Below are 19,352 nucleotides of genomic sequence, written 5' to 3' on the forward strand. Positions count from 1 at the left end.
GGGATTTTCCCCCCACACAGCAGTGGTTGGACCAGCTGCCCTCAGGGGTCCCTTTGAACTCTGAGATTCTGTGACTGTATTCCTTCATGCTTGGAATGTATGAGCTTAAGATCCCAAGAAGCAGAAACAAGAGGAAGGAATCAGGGGTTTGGGGAAAGGGGTAGGGAAGGGAAATCAACCAGCTGGTCACAAGATGTTCATTGGAGAGGATGTGGTTAGGGCACTTAGAAATGGATTGTTAAACTCTAGCTTCCTTTGCTGTTATGTGTGGGTATGTTACCAGTCAATGTTCTGGAGTCCAGTGCACATGAGTGGAGGGAGAAAGACAGGACTCTGTCTTGTCATTTCTATCCTGTTATTTTTTTTCAGGTAAGAGCAGCAGGCAGCAGGACAGTCTATAGAATGAAGGAGGGACCAGGGAAGAATCAGCTTTTACTCTTTATTTCTGGGTGTGGGATGCTCCAACTCAGGTATTCCAATTCAGTTCTGATCAAAGCACCTCAACAAAGGCCTGCTCAGTAGGGTCAAGCGGACTCAGTGGGGGGAAGCATTCCTGCCAGGCCCAGGAGATATGAGAAGAGGGCATACACAGTCCTTCTGGTACATGCCCAGGTGTGCCCACTACCTGTGTTGCCCTGGATTGGTGAAATTCACCACTGACATCTGCAAAGCAGTCTGACTTGACTTGACCTGTTTGTTCTCATGCTCTGGGGGACTGATTTTTTAAGAGCGTTGTCTCAAGCATCACATGCAAAGTGAAGGACAGGAGGGAGATCTGTGGAGGTAATGGCACTCTGGCCTTCAGCTTCCTTGTCTGCCCCTCTCAGGGGCCTGGGAAAATGCTTGGTGAAAGGATTTGACTTAAAGCTGCTTTCTTGGAGTTTTTCTTCTCCATGACTTCTCATCTCCCAGGATACCTCAGCACTAGTTGCATGTTCCCTGCCCCAGGCACATTAGGCCTGTGTGCTGCTGGGAAGGGAGAGCTAGAGAGCCAGAGGCAGAATGTAGGGAATTGGAAAGGCCTCAGGAAACTCTGAGCAGGCCTGTTTGGCCAGCACAGTGAATGGTCGTTGAGTTAGGTAACTGATGGTCACATGGCTAAGATCTTTTTTAAGCAAAATCATCTGAAGTGAAAAGGAATGTGGGTCTAAAGGCTCCATTTTGAGACACACACTCTCTGTCTCTGTCTGTCTGTCTGTCTCTCCCTCCTTCCTGCTCCTTCTCTCCCTCCCTCTCCTTTTCTTCCTCACCTTTCCCTCTCCCCTCTCCCTCCTCTCTCTCCCCCATCTCTGTCCTCTTTTTCTGCATTTCTCTCTCCTTTTCTCCTTCTCGTTCCTTCTCCCCTCCCTCTCCTTTTCTTCTTCACCTCTCCCCCTTCCCTCTCTCTTCTCTCTCTTTCTCCCCCCATCTCTCTCTTCTCTCCTTCCTTCTCTTTCTCTTCCCCCCTTTACTTTACTCCCTCCCCTCCCTCGTTTCGGTCTCTGTCTCTCTCCTGGGAGGGAGCTATATCAGGTATGGAAAGGGTAACAGAGGAGAAATGGCTCTCTAAGCGACATAAAATGAATAGAATCAATAAACCAGTCGAACTTCAGTTAATGACATTTACTTGTTCAGTTCAGTCATTGTTCAGTTGTGTCTGACTCTTCCTGACCCCGTGTGGGGTTTTCTTGGCAAAGACATGGGACCGGTTTGCCATTTCCTTCTCCCTCTCATTTTACAGATGAGGAAACTGAGACAAACAGGGCTAAGTGACTTGCCCAGGGACACACAGCTAGAAAGTGTCTGAGGCCAGATTTGAACTAGGAAGACTCATCTTCCTCACTCCAGCTTGGAGCTCTATCCACTGCACCACCCACCCGCCCCAGACACTCCACTGGCAGAATATAAATTCAGGACCCAATTGTTGGTCCTGCTCTATACAAGGTTGGAGCATCGGGTTCAGTCTGGGATGTTGCACTCTATGAAAGTATTCATTGACAAGCTGCAGGAAGGAAGCTTCCTCCAGGGTTGTGAAGGGGACTGCATCCATATCATAGGATTGGTTGAAAGAAATGACTGCTTTCACCTTGCAGAAGAGAAAGCCTGGGGTGGGTTTGGGAGAAAGAAAAGGGATCATAGACTTAGAATTGGAAGACATTTTAGAGTTCTCCTCACCCAACCTCCCCACCATTCCTCCATTACCAGCTCCTCACGTGCTAAGCAAGGAGGGAGGGGAAGAGTTCTTTGACCATGAAAGCTTTTTTTATGTATCTGAAGGGTCGTTTTATGGAAAGGGTCTAGACTTGTTCTGTCAGACCTCCCAAGATAGAGCCGGGAGCCGTGGATGGAAGGTGCAGAGGTAGGTTTAGGCTTGATGCAAGAAGATTCCTAACAACGAGTGCTCTTTGGGAGGCAGTGGCTTCCCCATCCTCGGAGGGTCTTCAAGCAGTGGTCTGAAAGAGCTTCCATATCATCTATTCCTAGCTCCTTCATTCTACAGGTGAGAAAACTGAGTCTCAGACTAATTGAGTGATTTGTTTGGACCAAAGAATTTTTTCAAATGAAGAAATCCCCTCTACCAATGCGAATTAACATCTGTTCCATAACTTTATAGTTAACACAGTGACTGGCATATGGTAGGTGCTTAATAAATGTTTATTTATTGATTGGTTGATTGAAATGACTTGCATAGGACCTGACCCGGAGTCTTTCTGACTTAGGCATGGTCTATATCACTATGTCTCTTATAAAATTATTACAGATTCATTTATAAATATTTATGGAATGACTACAGTCTATTCTTCCTGGCTCCTCACTCTCCCCCCACCCCCCATAGCATTTTTCCTGAAAAGGCCTAGAAGCTGCCTCCCTCCCCCCTGGGTTTAGGGCCATCCTTTCCCCCTCTTATGTCCTGCTAGGGCATGAACAAATCAGACAAAATGTTTTTTTTTATCACAGAGAGTCCTGCAATGGTCCCAGATGTTGTTTAACCAAAACATGGGAAGAGATGAATTAATTGTGATGGAATTGACCTGGTAAGTGCCAGAGAATGTTTGGACTTTGTGGACATGAACAGATGGTAGAGAGAGTGGGGAGGTGGTGGGGCTTGGGGGAGGGGAGGAGTTCCCCCTTCTAAGACTGAGAGAAATCCACCCAGTCCTTGCTATAGGAGTTGCCTGGCAGTAAGCGTGTACCTTTGTGTTGATATCCTAAGTACCTGGCTCACAGTGTGGCTTAGCAAGCGCTTGTAGGTTGATTGAAGACCTAAAGGTTGGTAACTTGAGAAACCTTTGTAAGTTACTCTGGCGACTCCTTAGTCACGTCTATGATGTGAGAAAACTTTCTCCAAAACAAAGAATGAAAAGAAGGTCCACAGAGTGAGAACTGGAAGGGACTTTGGATACTACTGAATTCAACCTCCTCCTCATTTTACAAATGAGGAAACTGAGGCACGGCGAGGTTAAGTGACTTGCCCAGAGTCACACAACTGGCAGATGTCAGGAGAAGGATTTGAATCCAAAATCCAGTGTTCTCTACACTATCCCACACTATCTCATCAAAGACAAAAATGGAGGCATGTGAACAAACATTAAGAAGTTCCGAGAATTGGGAGAGATGTTTAGAGGTCATTTAGAAAGAGGAAGTGAATATTTACTGAAGGAACTGGGGATGGATTGCTCAGAGGAGGGAAGAATAAAGGGAGGTATTAGACCTGTCAGACACTTTTGGGCTGTGGTGCGGGGGGCGGGATTGGACTGTTACCAATTTGACCGCAGTTGCTTGACCGTAGGGGGTCAAATCAGGAGCCAAGGGCAGGAAAAGAGAAGAATTGGATTTAGGCTTGATGCAAGGCTCTTTTCCCTAAAAATTCACCCTTTCCCAAAGTGGAATGGGCTACTTGGAGAGGTGGTAGGTTCCTCCTCATTGTAGCAAACATGGAAATTGTTTTTCAGAGGTGGGTTGGCTTTGATGACCATTGAGATCACTTTCCAACTCTGAGGACCTGCTACTAACACCTCTTGTAAGGACAGGTCACTTTACTTTCCCAAGCCCCAGTTTCCTTTTGTGGAAAATTGTGTATATGTGTGTGTGTGTGTGTGTGTGTGTGTGTGTGTTTGGCAAAATGGATGACATCTAAGGACCTACCTATCCCCAAATGCTTGAATCCTTATCCATCTCTCTGCATTTAGATAATCAAACATAGTGGAGAATTTGTTTTAAAACAGAATATTCCATCTTTTGCTATCATAACCCAATCAAATGTCTCACAAAGCCCACTGGGAGCAAGTTTTTTCCATATACCCAATTTAAATTCTTCACTTTGTTGCTATCAGCCATCACCTGTGATTCTGTGATTAGTTGAGATGAAAGATGACTATATCTGGGAGTGAGAAAGCCTGGCTTTGAATCCTCTCTCTGCTTATATGTGTGACCCTGGACAAGTCATTTTTCTCTGACTCAGTTCCCTCATCTGTAAAAGGAAAGGGTTGGACTCGATGGCTGACAGGAAGCCAGCGCCCAAAGACTTTTCCATGTCTTGTTGCAGAGAAAACTCGATGCTTGGTGCCGTGCACTCCAGAAATGGGGGTGAATACTGTTATGGTTTCCCCATGCCCTACCCCAGGAATTCTCCCCCACCCCAAAGAATGAGAAACATCTTTGGAATCCATGATTCAGATATGATGTATAAGAGAATCAGACCTCCTTACCTCTCCATCCCCATGGTCCCTATTCTTTTATTTCTGCATAAGAAATAGGGGACACTAGGAAACTGGATACCACATTACCTTCATGTGCTGGATCTCAGATCAAGTTTGAATGCACAGCTAGGGCTCCATGACTCTGTGCTGCTCTCCGTCACTCCCTGTGCATATTAGCATCTTTCTCACCCAGACCTACTCCATTTCCCTCTCTAATCTGGAGGCAGTACAATGATGATTGTGGGACCTTAGGCAGCTTGCTTCATACCCCTGAGCCTCAGTTTACTCATTTGCAACCTAGTCCAAGCCAGGTTACAGTAAAATGGGGCAGGGGTAATTCTATGTGTATTACAGAGATTCTTAACCTGGGGTTCATGTATGCCCAAGGGGTTCATGAATTTGAATGGGAAAATAAATACATTTATATTTTCACTCGTTGCTAACTGAAATTTATGATTTTCTTCAATTATTTAACAACATGATTCTGAGAAGGGTCCATAGGCTTTGCCAGACTGCCAGAGTGGGCATGACACAAAGGTCAGGAATCTCTGCTTAACCATCTGTCTTGGAGGATGGCTTTGCTGATTCAATGAGATTTTGCATGTAAAGTGCTTCACAGTTTTTAAGTCTATTCTACTACAGCTGAAGTCCTATCCAGTCCTATCCAGAATCATGAAATGTCAGCATTGGAATGGACCTCAGAAGGCATCTAGTCCAACCCCTAATCACAAAAGAATATCCACTACCACATTGCCAACAAATGTTCATCTAGCCTTTGAGTGAAGCCATCCAGGAAAGCAGACCCTCTTGAGACAGTCTGTTCTACTCTGGGAGACCTCTAATTATAAGGAGATTTCTCCTGAGATGAAGCCTAAGTTTTCCTCTGCAAAACTTCATCCCATTTCTCCCAGTTCATTCCTTTGGGGACAATTGAATCTGAAAGGCATTAATTAAGCACCCTCAATGTTCAAGGCCCTGTGCTGGGTGCTGAAGAGACAAAGACAAAACCCCAAACCAGTCCCTACACTGGTGTAACAACCTATGCCCTATACCAGTACCAGCCTGAGGCTACTTCATGATGACAAGGAAATGGCAGATTCCTGTTCTCTGGGCACAGCCTAGTTGAATTAGTCTCTTCCTCTCTCAGCCCCTGAAGCTAGACTCAAGTGGCCCCCATGACCTACCCCAGTCTAACCAATGTGTCAATCATATGCTCGGCTATAGAGTTCCTCCTGTATCTAAATATAAATGTAGGAGACAAGAGGGAGGTAGAAGACTTTTTAACTGACTATTTCGTGATAATTGTTATCTTGTTTTTACATCACCTTCATTTCCAAGTATATCTCTCCCTTTCCCTCCCTTTCCTCTCTCAGAAAGTCATCTCTTGTGCTGATATTCAGTCATTTTAGTCCTGTCCAATTCTTTGTGATCCCGATTGAACTTTTCTTGGCAAAGATATGGGAGTGGTTTGCCATTTCCTTCTCAAGCTCATTTTACAGAAGAGGAAATTGAGGCAAACAGGGTAAAGTGAGTTGCCCAGGGTCACACAGCTGGTAAGTTTCTGAGGCCAGATTGGAACTCACAAAGATGAGTCTTCCTGATTCCAGACCCAGTGCTCTATCCATTGTGCCAACTAGCTGCCCAGCCATCTCTTGTGGCAAAGAATAAAAAAAAAGAGCAAAAAGGAACTCAACATATTGAACCAATATATAGGCAAGTGTGATAGAGCATGGGATTTCCCATGCTCATAGTCCACCATTTCTAAAAAGAAGGGAAGGAGATGAATTTTCTCATGTCTACTTTGAGGCCAAGCTTAATCATTAGAATAATGTAGTATTCCATTTGAGCTTTGTATTCATTTCTCATATTATTATTTTCTTGCATATTATCTTCATGATTCCACTTACTTTACTTTGAATCAGTTCACATAAGTCTCCCTCCATGATTCTCTGCATTCTTCACATTCAAGTAATCAAGCAATAAGCATTGGTCAAGGTACTACTGTACGTCAGGTATTGTGATCAGTGCTAGGGAAATAGACAAAAATGTCTTTAAGGAGCTCACATCATATTGTATAATGCAGAAATAGGCCTTCATATTTATGTATCCCAATTTATCTCACCGTTGTTCAGTTGATAGTTATCTATTTTGTTTCCAGTTATTAGCTACTATAAAAAGAACTTTAAAATATTTAAAAAATAATTTGGTGTGAGTGGTACTTATATTTGACCTCTTTTCTTGTATTGACTATTTTTTCTCTTTTTTAAAATTAAATTTTATGTTTATTTTTAGTTTACATCATTCATTTCACAAGATTTTGAGTTACAAATTTTTCCCCCATCTTTCCCCTACACACGACCCCAACACAGTGATCCCACTGTATACCCCTTGCCCCAATCTGCTCTCTCCTATATCCTTCTCCATGCCCCCTCTGACTTTCCAGTAGGGCAAGATGAATCTCTATGCCCCATTGCCTGTATATCTTATTTCCCAGTTGCTTGTAACTAATAATAATAATTTGCATTTTAAAAACATTTTATTTTAAAACTTTGAATTCCAGATTCTTTCCCTTCCTCCCTCATTACCCACCCTTACTGGGATGATAGACAATTCAATATAGGTTGTACATGTGTAGCTACATAAACCATTTCCATAGTGGATATTTGTGAAAGACTGACTATATTTCCCTCCATCCTATCCTGCCCCTTGTTTGTTCTGTTCTCTACTTTGATCCTGTCCATTTTCAAAAGTGTGTGCTTCTAACTACCCTCCCCCCAACCTGCCCTCCCTCTATCATCCCCCCTCTCATCCCCTTCCCCCTACTCTCCTATAGGGTGAGATACCCTATTTAGTGTGTATGTAATTCTCTACCTAAGCCAAATTCATTGAAAATAAGGTTGACCCATTCCCTTTTGTCTTCCTGTTCTTCCTCTCCATTGTAACAGTTTTCCCTTACCTCTTCTACATGAGATAATTTACCCCATTCTATCTCTCCCCATCACCTTTCATTATATTCCTCTCTCACCTCTTAATTTCACTTTTTAAGTATCACCCCTTCCTATTTAATTGGTCTTGTGCCCTCTGTCTATGTATACCTGTACACATATATACACACACTCATATATGTATCCATATGCCCATATAATCTCCTATATAGACATATATATGTATGTATGTATATACACACATTTATATTCCCTTTAACTATTCTCATACTGAGAATAGTATTATACACACACACATATAAAATACTGAGAACTCATAAGTTACAATTATTGTTTTTCCATGTAGGCATGTAAATAGTTCAACTTTGATAAGTTCCTTATGATTTCTTTTTCCTGTTTACCTTCTCATGCTTCTCTTGCTTCTTGTATCTGAATGTCAAATTTTCTATTCAACTCTGGTTTTTTCATCAAGAATGCTTGAAAGTCCTCTATTTCATTGAATGTCCATATTTTCCCCTGAAACATGATAGTCAGTTTTTCTGGGTAGGTGATTCTTGGTTTTAATCCCAGCTCCTTTGACCTCTGGAATATCATATTCCAAGCCCTTTGATCCCTCAATGTAGAAGCTGCCAGATCCTGTGTTATCCTGATTGTGTTTCCACAATATTGAAATTGTTTCTTCTTGGCTGCTTGTAATATATTCTCCTTGATCTGGCAACTCTGGAATCTGGCTATAATATTCCTAGGAGTTTTCTTTGGGGATCTTTTTTTTTGAGGGAAATTGGGGTAAAGTTACTTGCCCAAGGTCATACGGCTAGTTGTTGTGTTAAGTGTCCAAACCCAGATCCTCCTGACTCCTGGGCTGATGCTCTATTCACTGAGCCACCTAGCTGCCCCGTTTGGGGATCTTTTCAAGAGGTGATCAGTGGATTCTTTCAAAATCTCTTTTGCCCTCTGGTTCTAAAACATCAGGGTAATTTTCCTTGAGAATTTCTTGAAGAATGATTTCTAGGTTCTTTTTTTTTTTATCATGGCTTTCAGGTAGTCCAATAATTTTTAAATTATCTCTCCTGGATCTATTTTCCAGGTCAGTGGTTTTCCCAATGAGATATTTCACATTGCCTTCTATTTTTTCATTTGTTTTGATCTGTTTAATAGTATCTTGATTTCTCATAAAGTCACTAAGCTTTCAGTTGCTCCAATATAATTCTGAAGGAATTATTCTCTTCAGTGAGCTTTTGAGATTCTTTTTCCATCTGGCAAATTCAGCTTTTTAAGGCATTCTTCTCCTCATTGGCTTTTTGAGCCTCTTTTGCCATTTGAGTTAGTCTATTTTTTAAGGTGTTATTTTCTTCAGTCACATTGTTGACTCACTTTTTATAATTTTCTTGCATCATTCTCATTTCTCTTCCCAATTTTTCCTCCACTTCTCTTATTTGGTTTTCAAAATCCTTCTTAAGCTTCTCTATGGCCTGTAATCAATTCATATTTTTCTTGGAAATTTTTGGTGCAGGAGTTCTGACTGCATTATCTTCCTCCTGTTCCATGCTTTGATCCTTTTTGTCTCCAAAATAGGAATCTAAAGTCGGATTGCTGTGCTTGCTTTGCTTCCTTTGCTTGCTCATGTTGCTACTCAATTACTTGACTTCTGAGCTCTTTTCCACAGTAGAACTCTGCTTCCAGAGAGGAGAGGTTTGTCCCAAATTTATGGGGGTTTTGCAGCTGCCAGAGCTATTAGTTGGCTGCCCTCTCAGAAGCCTCGACCAGCTCTGGCACCTGGTCACTCACCCCAGGATCTCCACCCTAGACAGCAATCCAGATCCAAGCAGGTTAAAGCAAGAGTGATTACCGCTCTGAATGGTCACTTGTTCCCCCTATGATCTGCAGGCCAGGAGCTCTGAAGTAGCCATGCAATGGCAGCCACTATGCCTCAGCTGCTTCTCCCTCTGGGAGCAGAGGCCAGACCACACTCCTGGACCCCTTGGTCCCAAAGTCCACACTGATCTCTCACTTTGTCTTTGGCCTTAATGGGTTGATAATTCTGGAAACCACCACAGCTGCTGGTGATCCACTCTCCTAAAGTCCCTCCAGCTGCGGCTGGTCATGGCCACCCTGGTGCTAAAACCATGGGCTTGCATGGAGCTGGGCTCTGCTCACAGCAAGCTGCAATGGACCCTTCCTACCGACCTGCCAGGCTGCCTTCAGTGGGAGATTTGTTTCTCTCTGTCACTTTGTGGGTTCTGTAGCCCTAAAGTTTGTTTAGAGTAATTTTTATAAGTATTTGAGGTGGTTATGGCAGGAGTGCATGGAGTTTTCCTGCTTCTACCTATATTGACCTCTTTAACATATATTATATATATATACACACAAGAGTGGGATTTCTGAGTTAATGTCTTATGCAGACCTTTTAGTCACTTTTGAAAGCATAATTCCAAGTTATTTTTTTTCAGGATGGATAGCCCAATTCACAGCATCACCAAAATGTATTAGTGTACCTGTCTTTCCATAAGTTCTCCAACATTAACTATTTCTATTTCTAGGCTTTGCTAATTTGTTGGATAGGATTTAAAACCACAGAGTTGTTTTGTTTTGCATTTCTCTTATTATTAATGACTTGGAGCAATCTTGCCTATTATCCTTTTTGTTGTTCGGTCATTTCGGTCATATCCAACTCTTTGTGACTGCATTTGGGGTTTTCTTGTCAAAAATACTAGAATGCTTTGCCATTTCCTTCTCCAGCTCATTTTATAGATGAGGAAACAGGCAAACAGGATTAAGTGACTTGCCCAGCGTCACATAATTATTAAATGTCCGAGGTTAGATTTGAACTCAGGAAGAGGAGTCTTCCTGACCCCAGGCCTAATGCTCCATCCTCTGTAGTACCACTTAGCTGCCCATTATTCTTTTGAATAATTTTCAATGTTCCTTGTAAGAATAATTTTTATAGCATTTTATTTTTTACCAATTACATGCAAAAACAATTTTTAACATTCATTGTTTTGTTTTGAAATTTTGAGTTCCAAATTCAGTCTTTTCTTCCCTTCCCTTCTTTCTTCCCTGAGACAGTAAGCAATCTAATGGCTATACATGTGCAACCATATAAAACATTTCTATTCATCATTTTGTGCAAGAAAACTAAAAAAAAGAAAGGAAAAAGAAAGTGAAAATAGCATACTTCAGTCTGTATCCAGAAGCTTTTCGTTCTTTTCTGGAATTGGATAGCATTTTTTTTTTTATCATGAGTCCTTTGGAATTATCTTGGATCATTGTATTGCTGAGAAGAGCTAAGTCATTCACAGTTGTTCATTGTACAATGTTGCTGTTACTGTGTGCAATGGTCTCCTCGTTCTGCTCACTTCACTTTGCATCAATTCATATAAGTCTTTCCAGGTTTTTCCAAAATCATCCCATTTGTCATTTCTTAATATTCCATTACAATCAAGTACCACAACTTGTTAAGCCATTTCCCAATTTATGGACATTCTTTGATTTCCAGTTCTTCCCTACCACAGAAAGAGCTGCTATAAATATTTTTGTACAAATATCTTCTTTGCCCCAATCTCTTTTTTGGATCTCTTTGGGGTATGGACTAGTAATGGTATTGATGGATCAAAGGGCACAGTTTTATAGTCCTTTGGGCATAGTTTTAAGTTGCGCTCCAAAATGGTTGGATCAGTTCACAATTCTACCAAAAGTACGTTAGTGCCTCAGTTCCCCCCCCCCATATTTAGTATTTTTTTCTGTCATTTTAGCCATTCTGATAGATGTGAAGTGGTACCTTAGAGTTTTCTTAATTTGCCTTTCTCTAATCAATAGTAATTTAGAACATTTTTATGAGACTATATATAGATTTGATTTCTTTGTTTGAAAACTGCCTGTTTATATCCTTTGACCATTTATCAATTGAGGAATGACATATTTTTATAAATTTGATTAATTCTCTATATATTTGAAAAAACGAGGCCTTTAGCAGAGATACTTGCTGTAAACATTTACCCCCTAGTTTTATGCTTCCCTTCTAATTTTGGTTGCATTGGTTTTGTTTGTGCAAAAACTTTTTAATTTTATAAACTCAAAATTATCCATTTTACATTTTATAATGAATGCTCTCTATATTTTGTTTGGTCCTAAATTCTCACTTCATCTCTACATCTGACAGATGAACTATTCCATGTTCTAATTTGTGTATAGTATCATCATTTATATCTAAACCATGTACCCATTTTGACCTTATCTTGGCATATGATGTGAGATGTTGGTTCATACATAATTTTTGCCATACTGTTTCCCAGTATTTTTAGCAGTTTTTTGACATATAACAAGCTTTGGTTCCAAAAGGTTAGATCTTTGGCTTTATCAAACACTAAATTGCTATGGTTATTTACTACATTGTATTTTGTACCTAATCTTTTCTACCAATCTACCACTCTATTACTTAGCCAGTACCAGATTGATTAGAAAGTTATTGCTTTATAATACAATTTGAGATCTGGTATGGCTAGGCTACCTTCCTTCACAGTTTTTCATTGATTCCCTTATATTCTTGACCATCTGTTCTTCTAGATGAATTTTGTTATTATATTTCCTAGCTCTATAAAATAATTTCTGGTAGTTTGATTGGTATGGCACTGAATAAGTAGATTAATCTAGGTAGTATTGTAATTTTTATTATATTGGCTTGACCTACCCATGAGCAATTAGTAAGAATTGTTTTAAATGTACTGATGGTTGATAATGATTTGAGAAGTAATATGATTTTATTTCATTGAGAGTTTTCCACTAATTGTCTAAGGCCTGTTATTTCCAAATTCCTAATTCAAGATGCCATCTTCAACATTCTTCCTCTAGGGAGTTGGAGAAAGACTGAATATATTTGCCTTCCATTTTGAGGATTAAAATCTTTCCATCTTTTGAGTAGTATTGAATTGGAACTATATCCCCAGTTAGTTTACTTTTTAAATAGTCCTTTTAAATAGGTTATGGGCATGGGTGTGGGTATGGGGAAAGATTCATGGTATCTTTCTCCACGGAGACCTGGATTTTTATCTATATCCAATCCTTTTTAGTTTTTTTCAGTTAGCTATAATTTGAAAAGTAGGAGGCAAAGGAATTCCCAATAAGGTACTAATGAACAGTATTTGCAGTTGAACTAGGAACAGGGCCTGAAGGAATAAATATAAGGTGAGAGAATTTCCCATTTTACCTCCAGCTCCCAAAAGGGAGGGTCTCTCTTGGCAAGGATCCTTCCTAACAGCTTCTCAGGAAACATCAGGGGTAAGCCTTCTTTCATTATGCACAAGACAGGAGGTAGGTAGAACAGTGGTGAGTGTGCTGGCCTTGGAGGCAGAAGACCTGACTTGGAAGATTAAACTAGATTCAACTCAACTGACATTTCCAAGACTCAAAGAGGACATTGAAAGATGAAGAATGTGTCCCTTACACACAACTTTGGGACTTTGGGTTGGAATCCTATTCAAGATACCTCCTATCTATGGGTCCCCAGATATCACTTATCATCAGTTTCCTCATATGTAAAATGTAGATAATAATAGCAGCTGTCACTCAGGTTTGTCTAAGGATCAAATGAGATGACAAACCTAAGTGTTACATGTAAGAGTCAGAGATTATTCAGCACTTAGCACAGGGCCTGGCACATAATATATGCTTGTTGGCTATACTATTATTATTATAGTATTATGTTAGTATTATTAAGAGACACCATGGTTTAATAAAAAGAATATAAGCTAAGGAACCAGGAAGACCTCACTGCTGACACATCCTGGCTCTACTGTGGGCAGACCACTTAACCTCAAAGGCACTGGCCTTTGGCAGGTCTCTAAGACTATAGGGTACAGAGAAGGTATCCACCTGCATCAGTGGAAGGGACTTCCCACCTGGGAGTTCCATACATCAAAGAAATCACAGGTACAGTACCTATCCCTGCCATTGGTGTCATCAAACAGGATAAACATATGTAAAGGACTTTGAGAAGCCACCTAGTATTTCACTGATGAAGCTCTTCTCATCAACATCATTCCTACCACAATCGACCTCCTTTACTGTCTCATCACGGCAGGTAAGTGACTCTGTGCCATCAGAGGGCAAACCCCAGAAGATCTTACCAAGTTGGAAAGGTTTCATTTCCAGGCCCAGTGCTGGACAAGCAGTGTTTGCTACCTGAGAAGACCAATTCAGCTCAATTTGGAGAGGTTCATGATGGCTTGGCCAAAGGGGCGTGGGTTTTGTTTTTAGTTTTTTGACCATGGTAATTTGAGAACACTCTTGGTTGGTTGTCAAGGGGTTTTATTCTACATGAGTTGGGTACGCCAACTGGTGAAATCACCCCTGAAGATAAATTATTATCATCAGTAACATGACTCATTCACACACTTGGGTTCTTACTATATTGGGCATCTTGTGAGTAGCTGTGGACATGACTATCTTGGAAAGTAGAAACTACAGCTTGAAGATTCCTCAAAATGTAACTGATGGAAAAGGAATGAGCTCCAAAGAAGGAAGGATTTAAAGGAGCTATTTTAATCTGAGGATCATAGATTTAGCACTGGGAGGAATATCAGAGGGTATTGCTTATGATTGTCTCATTTACAAATGAGGAAACTGAGGCTAAAAGAAGGAAAATGACTTGTCTATGGTTACACAACTAATAAATGGCAGAACTGGAATTCAAACCTAGGTCCACTGAAACCAAATCAAATTCTCTTCCACTATACCTTAAGGGCTTCTTACCCCACGATCAGGGCCAACATTTTTTACTTGCCATGAGAATGTTTCTAAAGAGCAAGGGATAATCAATGTAATGCCCATGTTCTCAAATGGTACCCACACGATATCAAAGGGGAGAAGATGGCTCTAAACAATTAAATAGACTCCTTGTGGAGGATTTATTGTAGTACATGGTGAGGAGTGACATGAGAGAGGCAGGCATGAAAGGCTTTCAAGCACCATCTTCGAAGGGAATATCCACATGGATGAGATCACAGATTCACTGAAGTATTAGCAGATTTGTTTCTTAATGAGTGCCACATAGTAGATGGCAGTAATCGAAGGGGCTCTGTGGGTGTCTGGACAAACTCAAATTCTAAGAGAGCTTGGGGAAAGAAAGGAAAGGATGACTTCCATATGGGATCCAATTAAATTTTGTTTCCCCAAATGTAGAATCAGTTGTTCTTGAAATTGGCGAATGGAAGAGATGCTGTTGTTCAGTGTCATTTCACAGCATGGTCCATCTGGCCCAATTGCTCTGTGCCCATGCAAAACATTTGTTCTGATGCTGTGGGTGATGGGTCTGTCAAAGACCAAGCTCAGAAGCCAATCATGAGTTCATGGAAATTGACTCAAATTGAAATGGGGAAACTGTGCTTAGAACAAAAATAAAATAAGTGAGAGTAATCGGGAAACAATTTGGCACTTAGGCATTCCGGAGAATGATGAAATATGGAACTGCTTTAATGAAGGACTTATCAATCAGTCCTTTAATTGGCCAGAGCAGTCGTGGGATGTGGAAGGGTACTTGGTTGGGAAATTGGAAGCCTGTGTTTGGTTGTAAAATCTAGACTTTACCTCTTAGCACATTTTAGCTTCTCTTCCTTATTTAAAAAACTGGAATTATTACCTGAACCTGTATCTTTCTTTTTTAATAAATTAGTTAACATTATAGTTATTTTTTGATACATCCATACATACCCCCATCACATCATGAGCCATTCCAAGTATCAAAGAAACCAGTTAAACAAAATCAAACAACACAATGATTGTATCTGACATGTATGCATGCAACATTCTGCAACCATGGGGCTTCCACGTAGCAAACAAAAAGTGGAAGGTGTCTATACTATCTATTATCAGGCAATTCTAGGTATTTTACTGAAAGAGAACAAACCATACAGGAGATGCATATTCATTCATTCTTCATTACCCAAGTATCTATGTCTACAATGGTTAATGGCCTAAGAGATTCAAAGACTGATAAGATATGGATTCTACAAGCAAGGACTTTACAGTCTAGTGGGGGAGAGGGTAGAAGTGCATAGGTATGATTAGTCCTATGAATGGTGCAAACTTCTCTTGGGGTTAAGAGAAGGTGGAGATCACTTCCAGGTGATAAGGGAAAGCTTCATGGAATAGGTGATAGTTGAGTTGGGAACATGTAGGGATGAGAAAGGCATTCTAAGAAAGAAGGGATGCATAAATAAAGGCCTACAAAACAGGATCATAAAATCACATCACTGCATTGGAATTTGAATGGGAAGGGATCTTTGAGGTCATCTAAGAGTTCAACCACTTCATTTTACCATGGAGGATACAGTTCTGGAGAGATTAAGTGACTTGCCCAGGGTTACAAAGGCATTTCCATACCATTTCTACTGCCACCATGTTTCCCAGGAAGCACTGGTTATGTTTGAGGAATGACAAGTAATCCAGTTTCATAGGAACAATGTTAATTGGGTGCGTAGCTAAAGATAGAGAAATAGGTAGGTTGAGCTCAGATTGCAGAGGGCCTTGGATTTCAGGCCAAGTTTGAAGTTCATCAAAGAGGCAATTCTGATATTTTTAAAAACAGAGGTACTTAATCTGAGGTGTCCCTTAGGCAGATTAATCTAGTGGGAGTTTATAGAATGGATTGGAGGAAGGAGAGTCTAGTTAGGCAAACCAGTTGGTTATTGAAAGCATCCAGCTAAAGACCTGAAATTGGATGGTGAGAATGGAAATGAAAAAGAAGAGATGGTTATGATAGAGAGAAAAGATGGGATATAAACCTCATAGAAAGCATGGTAGCTTATCTCAAGTATTTCCAAAGTTGTTCTGTGAAAGAGGAGTTAGGTTTCTTCTGTTTGGCCTTGGTGGGCAGAACTAGGACACTGTGGGTGTCCTCCAAGGCTCTACCCTGGACTTCCTCCTTTCTCTCTGTATACTCTCTTTTGGTGACCATTGTTGTTCATCTTTCATTCTTGAAGAGGACCAATGATATCATGAGGGTGAGGTCTTGACTTGCTCCTGAACTGGATTTAAGTGAGGTCCTCATCAGTTTCAATGGATTCCAACGCAAATGATGCCATCTCTCTTTATCTGGTCCTCGTCTCTCTCCTGAGCTCTAGCCCCACAGCACCAACTGCCTCTTGAACATCTAGAACCACATGTCCCAGAGGCATCTCAAACTCTGCTTATCCAAAGTAAAACACATTTCTTTCCACCCCAAACTGGATTCTCTCATCAAGGGCGAGAAGAGGAGCAAAGGAAGAATCTTAAGGAGTGGTTATTTTTAATAAGGGGGAGGCAGTGCTTCCAGCAAAGGAGAAAAAGAGGGGACATGAAAGGAAGAAGAGAAGCGAATGAGCACAAGGTCACAGAAGTCAGGTGAGAAGGGAGCTATAAGGAGGAAGATGTGGTCAATAACTACAAATGCTGCAAAGTTCAAGAAAAGCCATTGGATAGTGAGGTCAATGGTGATATTAGAAAGAATGGTTTTCATCAGAGGGTGGAGAGGGATGGAAATGAAATTGTGTGAAACCTGATTGAACTCTTTGAGGATAGGAAGTCTTTTTGTATGCCTGTGGCCCCTAGAACCAGGCCTGGTCCAATTGGAGGCACTTAATTCATTTTTGTTAAATTGCATTGAATTGAGTGAGAGGTTGGGTGATCAGGAAATAAAGGTAAATGCAAACTTTTCTTTTGCGAAGTTTGGGAAGTAAAAAGAAGGTTTCAAAGGTTGAGGAAAGATTACTTTTTGTTTGTTTTTGTGGATGGGAAACCTTGTTTGTTGGTAAAGTGGAAAAGGTCAATAGGGGAGAAACTGAGGCTGTGCAAAAGAACGTAACTGGTGAAAGAAGTCCCTAGAAATGACATTAAATACTGGGTGCTCAACATCACAAGTGGAAGTATTAAACTTGGAAAGAGGAATGGGCTAGTCTTCCTCTGAGATAGAAGGAAAACAGGAGAAATGGGCTTCTAACCCTAAATACAAGTAATTTTGAGAGGAAGAGAAGGAAATGAGAGGGATCTGCCATTGATTGGTCTCAGTCTTGTAAGAGGAGGAGGCTAGGTCATCTGAGAATAACAGGGAAGGGAAGGAGTTGGGAGCTCAGGACAGAAAATGCCATGGGATAATCCTACTTCATGTTTCTATAGCCCTTTAAGGTTTGCCAACAATTCTCTTCCATCATTTCACCCAAACCAATGTGACACAGGTTCCTATGATGCTCATTTTATAGAGGAGGAAAACAGGTTCAGAAAGGTCATATGAGTTGCCCAGGGTCACACATCAAGAAAGGGTTAAAGGTAAGATTAGAAGCCAGGTTTATCCTGACTTAAAGACCAGCATTCTATCCACTACACTCCCTTTCTGTGAGATGATAGAGATGATTTTCAAGCAGCTTTAAGGATACGACTGATGTGAGTCAGATGCCTTTGTAGTTGGGTGAATGGGCATGGTGCCATGACTTTCCTCAGCTGTGGTCTGAGGGAGGCAAGGAGTAAGAGGACAGTGGAGGACACCCAGGTGTGAGTAATTACCACAGACTGACCCTTCGCTTATGTATGGTTGGTGGGAACTCTCTGCTGATATTATTGGAGATAGAAAATATTTTCCTAGGGGGAAACCTGGATTTTAGAAAGGGCTATGCTATTGCCAGCTGTGTGAGCAATTGAGGGGCAGGTGGGAGGGGTGAGGTGAGGATGGTAGTGGAAAAGGGAGGGAGACAGATGGATGGCAAAGAGATATGATGTTTTGAGTCCAGTGGCATCTGAGGGATGGTCTCGGAGATATGTAAGGAACTAAGTGAAGCTGGTTATCTAAGCTGCTCTCATAGAGGTCAGAAGATTCTGAGAGCTCCCAGGAGTGTAGATTTAGAGTTGGAAAGGTCCTTTGAAACTGTCTTGTTTGACCCTGTAATTTTATAGAGAGGAAACTGAGGCTCATAGAGGGTGTGGCCCAAGGCCATGAAGGTTGGTATTTGAAGTCTGGTCCAATGTTACCAAGTCCAATATTTTCTGCCCTGCATTGAACTACCTCGGAAGTGGCAACCAGTCCAAGGCCCCACAGCTAGTAAGTGGCAGTGCTGGGATTCAAGCCAGGGCTTTTGACTCCAAATGTTCTTGACCTTCCTGTTCATTTCCCCAGTCCCCTGGTCCTAGAGCTGTGGCCCCAGGGGTGCTGAGCAACTTGGACCATTTGGCTTTCTATATGCTATAGTTCCATTTGCCACGTGGTATGTCATTCACCCAGGGAAAGAGATTTCTGCACACCCTCAAATTCAATTCATTTATCCAAGTAGTGATCTATACCCCACTGGCCATGCTCCCAACAAGTATGCACAGATAGCCCCTCATCCATGCTGGCCATCGCTCAGGCCCCCAGTCAGCTCCTAGCCTCCCCTCATCTGTGCCTTTGGCAACTATGGCACAGTTCTGGGCCTGGCATTAGAGAGACAGAGATCAAATCTGGCCTCACACTTACTAGCTCTGTGATTCTGGGCAAGTCACTTAATCTCTGTTTACCTCAGTTTCCTCAACTGTGAAATGAAGATTATAATAGCACTTATTTTGCAATTGTTATGAGGATCAAATTAAATAATATTTGTAAAGCTCTTAACACGGTGATTAGCACATAGTAGATACCTGATAAATACTTATCTCCCTCCCCTCCCTCCCTTCCTTCCTCCCTCCCTTCCTTCCTTCCTTCCTTCCTTCCTTCCTTCCTTCCTTCCTTCCT

General features: G+C 41.3%; 1 long non-coding RNA gene across 1 annotated transcript in view; it reads left to right on the plus strand.

Annotated features, from left to right (window-relative positions):
* The first annotated feature begins 2,260 nt into the window (after window positions 1–2,260).
* LOC138172087 (uncharacterized) overlaps window positions 2,261–19,352 on the plus strand; it is a 28,215-nt gene continuing 11,123 nt past the window's right edge. Inside the window, exons 1-2 of the long non-coding RNA XR_011171049.1 lie at window positions 2,261–2,479; window positions 2,938–3,014. This is a non-coding gene — a long non-coding RNA (uncharacterized lncRNA). The remainder of the gene's footprint in view (window positions 2,480–2,937; window positions 3,015–19,352) is intronic.

Source organism: Petaurus breviceps, unplaced genomic scaffold (genome assembly GCF_028583685.1).
Source record: "Petaurus breviceps papuanus isolate PSGF00001 unplaced genomic scaffold, PetGlider_PUasm1.0 490, whole genome shotgun sequence".
Classification (NCBI taxonomy): Eukaryota; Metazoa; Chordata; class Mammalia; order Diprotodontia; family Petauridae; genus Petaurus; species Petaurus breviceps.